Below are 6,473 nucleotides of genomic sequence, written 5' to 3'. Positions count from 1 at the left end.
CAGACATGGTCGACTGTGGTGTTGCTTTGCCTTGGTTATAAGGGCTCTATTGCAGAAACATTATTGGGAAGTAGAAATAATTTTCAAAAAAAAATCAATAAGGGGCAGCTAGGTGGTACAGCGGATAGAGCATTGGCCTTGGAGTCAGGAGGACCTGAGTTCAAATCCGGCCTCAAACACATAACACTCAGTAGCTGTGTGACTCTGGGCAAGTCACTTAACCTCAATTGCCTCACCAAAAAAAAAAAAATCAATAAAACTTTTTTTTTTAAAGAAGGGGAGAGGGAGAAAAATAAGCACAATGCCAGGCTGTGCTAAGCACTTTGCAAATATTATCTTATTTGATCCTCATGACAGCCCTGAGAAGAAGGTACTGTTATTATTCCCATTTTATAGTCAAGAAAACCGAGACAGACAGAGGTTAAATGACTTGTGCAAAGTTACCCAGCTAGTTAAGTGTCAGAGGCTAGATTTGAACTCAGGTCTTCCTGATCCCAAGCCCAGCACTCATCACCTAGCAACAATGTCCTCATAGTTGCAAGTCCAAAGTGACAGAACACCTTCCAGCAAGTGAGAAAATGGCTCAGCAATGATGGCTGAACTCAGGGAGGCCTGCAGACAGTGTGAAAGGGGATTCAGCTAATTTTGTTTTGGGGAGGAGGATAGGATGAGCGCCATGGATGCAGGAATCTTTGAAGGTTCTAGGTTCTTTTTCCACTGAGGAGCCAGAGGAGTTTACGGTCCCACTTCTCCAGGCTGGGCTCCTGTTATACAATGCTGGCATGTTTAAGGTAAAATTGCACCCAGTTCTAGTTAGAACGGCTGCCGAAACTTCCCTGCAAACCTGTTAATGTGGCACACGTCTAATTTCACCTTCCTCATCCTGAGTAGGCCTTTCTGGTTAATTTTTAGAGACTGCTCCCTTATTGGTCCATATTTCCTGACTCCGTTGCCCTACAAATGATATGACAGTTGCCACTTCAGACCCTTTGTCTAGAAATTTTAAACCTGGGTCCCCTCCCTCCTCACTGCTCTTCCCCCTCAATCTTTGTACCTTTGACAGGAGCACATATTCTACTGCTACTCCAGGCCATCACACTGCACCCACCCCTTAGAGCAGTGGAAGCAAGGGAGGTCTCCTGATTGAATGGCCCTCCCATGCTGTGCCTGGCTGTGGATATCAACAAAACATTGTGACCCATCTTGGTGTTGATGTGTGCAATTTACCTGCACGCCGCACTGAAGTTACATTACAAACAGGACTTTTCTGTAGCTTCATCCTCTTTTGATCTCATGAAGATGTCATTGAAGGATGGTACCATGCTTTGCATCCTTGTTTTCTAACAGGGTCTCTGTGAAACACTTAAAAATTAGAGGAAGAACAAAATTTCCAAGCTAAAGGCGTTTGACTTAGAATGTCTCTTGATGATTAATGCTGTTGCAGAGGATGATTGATGATCAGCCATGAATAAGCTTAGAAAAGGTCAAGTTTTGCAAGAATGCTTTGCCCAACAGGAATCACAAGTTGATTCCTGGCCCTGGGTATTGGCATTATTTGAGTGCCTTATTAATTGTACACTAAAATGAACTTGGGATTGGTAGAGAAGATACTTCCTTCCCCTTGGCCCTATACCATCTAAATAACTCACAGTAATAGTGGAGGGTAAAGTATAGATTTTGCCTCTCCACGTGGTGACTTCAGTCCCTTATCACTCCTCCAGATTTGGGGTCACATGGTTCACCCCCCCCCCACTGCTGCCATCTTTGTGGTTCCTCTACTGTTTTGATGGTGGAATTTGTGGCATTTGCCAGCAAATGGTAGGCTTTCTGGGTCCTCTGAAATCACATCACAATAGGCAGCTGCCTCTTTCCCCAGACCTGCCTATTAGTACAGTATCGGCAAAAGATGGGGCAGGGAGCAGGCAAGCTGGCCCATGCCTAGATCATTCTTGGGAGGGATAGCTCTTCCTCTTTCTCCCTGTGAAGGAAGTTTCGGCTGTTGACATACTTTGAGTAAAAAGCTGTGCCCATTCTTCATGATGTTCTGGGCACTTAAGCAAGATGCAAGCTTAGGAAGAAGTTTTCTTTATTTTTTCTTTTCCAAAACCCTCGTTGTACTTTATACGGCTGATGTTTTTGACGACTGCACATTAATGAATGAAATGTCTCCCTGGCAGGAGAATTAGTTGTGATATTTTTATCTGTTATATCTCGAGACCTAGAGACAAGACTTATTGAGACCTGGGGACAAGACTTATTGAGACCAGGAGACAGATGTTATTGAGACCTAAAACTGGCGTTATCAAGACCCAGAGACAGGTGTTGCTGAGACTGGGAGACAGAAATTATTAAGAGCCAGAGACAGAAATTATTAAGACCCGGAGACAGGCATTATTGAGATCAAGAGACAGGTGTTATTGTGGCCCAGAGAACAGCAATATGGGTCCAGAGAACGCACCCTGGTTTTAAAATCAGAACATATGGTTTAGAAAACAGGCTCTGCTAGTTACTATTGATGTGACTTTGGGCAATTTTTTTCTCCTCTCTGAGTCTCAGTTTCCTTATCTGTTAAATAAATGGGTGAGACCAAATGACCTCCTAGGTCCCTTCCAGATAAAAATCTGTGACTTTATAATTCCCATTATTACTGAGTCTTAAGCATTACTGATACACAGAGACAGGAATCATTGAGATATATAAGCATTATTAAGAAAAGTATTACTAACTGAATTGTAGTCTGTAAAGACATGCATTTTTCTCTTTTGTTTTACTCTTTGTGGAAGCAGATAATGAGATAGATAAGGTAGTGCCTTGGGCTAATGATATAGCCTTAGATGGAGTAGTAGCCTAGGCACTAGACTTGGGAGTCAAAACAAAGCTGGTTTCAAATCCTGCCTCAGACTTTTATTTGCTACATGACCCTGTTTAATTTATTTAACCTCTCTGAGCCTCAGTGTCTTCATCTACAAATTGGGGATGATAATAGGACCTGCCTTTCAGAGTTATTGTAAGACTCAAATGAATTTGTGTGTGTAAAGCACTATATGAGTGCTACATACCCAACCTAAAAGTAGAGAATGGAGCCAGTTATTGGGGGAAATCCAGAGAGAATTTGGGCTCTTTTTTTTTTTTTTTGCGAGGCAATTGGGGTTAAGTGACTTGCCCAGGGTCACACAGCTAGTGAGTATCCTATGTCTGAGGCCTCATTTGAACTCAGGTCCTCCTGACTCCAGGGCTGGTACTGTATCCACTGCGCCACCTAGCTGCCCCCAATAGACTCTTTTAAAAATCCTTATGGTGTCAAAGAAATCATCTGGCTCATAGGCTATTAGAGCTGGAAGAGAACACACAGTCCAACCTTCTCATTTTAAAAATGAGGAAACTGAGGCCTAGGGAGGTTATAATAGGGTAATAACTAACCTAGGGCCACTAGGGCTATAGCCCAGACACATGGGGAAGGGGTGCTATAGCTTGTCCCTTGGGAAACATGTGTCACTGGGCTCTCTAGGCTGTCAACCTCAAGGTTCTGTGACCTTTGTGCCCCTCTATTCTTCTCTCTGGGCTACTGGAGTCCTAAATCATAGTAGTGTACAATCAGGTTGAGGAAGAGGATTTTCTTGGAGGGGGGAAATCAGTGTCTGCTTAGAGGCAGGTGTCAGGTGCTGCTAGCTGCATATTAACTTAGAAACCCACATATTAACAGTATCTATGTTTTATTGTATTTTGATTTATTTTGTTAAATATTTCCCCATTACATTTGAATCTGGTTCTGGCTATACTCAGGCGTGTTGTAGGTCATATATAGCCCTGCCACCGTTTGATACCTCAGGTACAGCGGAGAGAATACTGGATGGACTTGGAGTCAGGAAGAGCTGGGTTCAAATTCTGCCTCTGACATCTACTAGCTGTGTGACCCTGGTCAAGTTACTCAACTTCTGTCTGCCTCAGTTTCTTTACCTGTAAAATCAGCAGGTTGGACTTGATGACCTCCAAGATCCCTCCCAGTTTTAAATCAATGGTTCCATAGCCTTATAGAAAATGGAGGTGATAATATTTGCCCCATGTACGGCAGAAAGAAGAAAGAGCTCTATAAATTGAAAAGCACCATTCAGAGGAGGGCTGTGTCATCCTCCTAGACAGCCATGGGGGAGGAGGGTCCAAAGAACCTTCCCAGCTCCAGGGAAAGTCACAGTACACATATGAGTCATGATAAAAGGGCTGCCCAGTTTCCTAAGTGATAGTAAATGTCCTTGCAGTTTATAGATGGACCTTGGAGATCATATAGTATATATGACTCATTCCTTTGGGGGCATGAAGAAACAGGCTCAGAGTTAACTTGCTCAAGCTAGTTGTGGCCCTGGACCTAGGCTTCTAGTTCTAGAGCTGGAAGGGACCTCAGAGGCTATAGAATCTAATTTTTTACGGAGGAGGAAACTGAGGCTTAGGGCCAGAAAGTGACTTGTTCAAGGTCACATAGTAGCAAGAGTCAGAGTCAGGATTTGAACCCAGGCCCTCTGACTCCAAAGCCAGACTTCCACAAGTACCAAGCTACAGGACATCCAGGTTCAGTAGCTCTTAATGATACTAGCCCCAAACTGATGTCCTTGTGAGACCCCTATCACAGGCTGGCTCATCCTTTTGTTGGTTTTGTAGCTGACGGAACTGTAAGCAGTAGCAGGACCTTGTACAGGGCAGATGCTCAATAAATATTTGTTTGATGGATGAGAATGGATGAATGATCAAATATTAGGCAGACAGTTACAATGTTTGTGAGAAGGGTCCAAAATAAAGAATCTCATCTCCCTATTATCTGGAGAGAAATTGAAATTGACACAGAGTGACTAGTCCTAACCAGAAATTGGGATAGAATGGAGAATGGAAATGATGGCTGTTGGAACTGGTGGCTCTTCAGTGTGTCTTGCTCTAAAGCATGAGAAATCACTCTCTTTAAGGGGGCATGTTGGAAGCACCCTCTTCCTAGTTTGGAGATGAACAAAGTCTCCTTTGATCTTACCATGGGGTTTCTTCATTTTCATGACCTGCTTTTGTCACTACCTGTATGGTGATCTTAGATAAGTCACTTCACTGCTTGGGTCCTCAGCTTCCTCACCTATCAAATGATGGGGTTGGACTCCATGGCCTCTAAGATCCCTTCCAGCTCTAAAATCTAGAATCCTATGATTCTAACTTGGGGTTCATTCTGGCTCTGTCATGTGACACCCGTGTGACCCTGGGCAAGTAATTTAAACTCTGGACCTTAGTTTCCTCATCTGTAAAATGAGGGAGTAACAGGAGAGAGAGATGAACTTCCTCAAAGGACTATTTTATTAATTCTTCTCAGATCCAATAAATCCCATCTGCAATCTCTCTATGATGTACATCATAGGTACAAAGATACACAGATATTGAATAAATAGGTATTCATTCATTCATCAATAAATAGGTATCTAATAATAGATACATAGGTATCAAAGGTAGTCAAGAAATGTACCTTAGGGTCAATTTGGTAACGAGCCTCCCTGAACTTAGATAAGCTGTTTTTTTTTTGAGAAGAGATAGAGGGTTCATCAGTCATCTCATTGTAGAGAGGAGGCGACCCCTGGGCTTTCCAAGATTTTGCTGGGTAAGTGCAGGATCTTACAGGTCTCACCAAGCTGGCCATGTTTCTAGTAGGGATCAAGGGAGGGCTAGAAGGAGCATTCTTGAATCCCTAGCATGTATCAGACTAATTCATTGTCTTTCCTCCTGTCTCCGAGCAAATTTCAGTTTAAGCTGTCACGTTCAGACAGGTATCTCTCTTAAAAAATCTCCAGGGAAGGAGACTGCAGTCTGCCTTAGCAGCTCATTTCCATCGCAACACAATCTAAAATTCACGGCAGTATATGATACTATAAAAGTCAATGTGATGTGGTAAGTTGATCTCAAAGTTATGAAGATCTGGGTTCAAGTTTTACCTCTCACACAAATTAGTTATGTGACCCTGGGTAAGTTAATTAATCTGTAGGTATTTTAGGCAATGCTCTAAGACTATAAGTTCAGAGAAGATGCCAATCTGCATTGGTAGAGGGAATTTCCTTACCTGGGAGTTTCCTAGACCAGCAAAATCACAGATCTAGTTCTTATGTGATGACACTGTAAGAGTTTTGGAAAAGAAGAGGATAATTCTGTCTGTGTTAGCAAATGGGGCGGCTAGGTGGCACTGCAGTGGGTATAGTTTATATCTGTGGACACGTTGGATGAAGGGCTCCTATTCTCAATGCCCAGCATCCCATAGTACATAGCAACCACTGTGAGGTGGGATGAGTAGGTAGAGAAGGCTTTCTTCCTCCCCATCATGGAGGAGATCTTCAAGATGGTGCGAACAATCTGAGAGCATGATACTACCGTCCATGTAAAGGGTCCTACCACCAAAAGGTACATGGTGATGAAGATAGTCATCTCAACCTTGTGGGTGTCAGTGCAGGCCAGCTTGA

This window comes from Phascolarctos cinereus, unplaced genomic scaffold (genome assembly GCF_003287225.1).
Source record: "Phascolarctos cinereus isolate Bilbo 61053 unplaced genomic scaffold, phaCin_HiC Scaffold_8;HRSCAF=390, whole genome shotgun sequence".
In the NCBI taxonomy this organism is placed as follows: Eukaryota; Metazoa; Chordata; class Mammalia; order Diprotodontia; family Phascolarctidae; genus Phascolarctos; species Phascolarctos cinereus.
The sequence above is the reverse complement of the archived record's forward strand: the minus strand, read 5'-3'. Positions refer to the sequence as shown.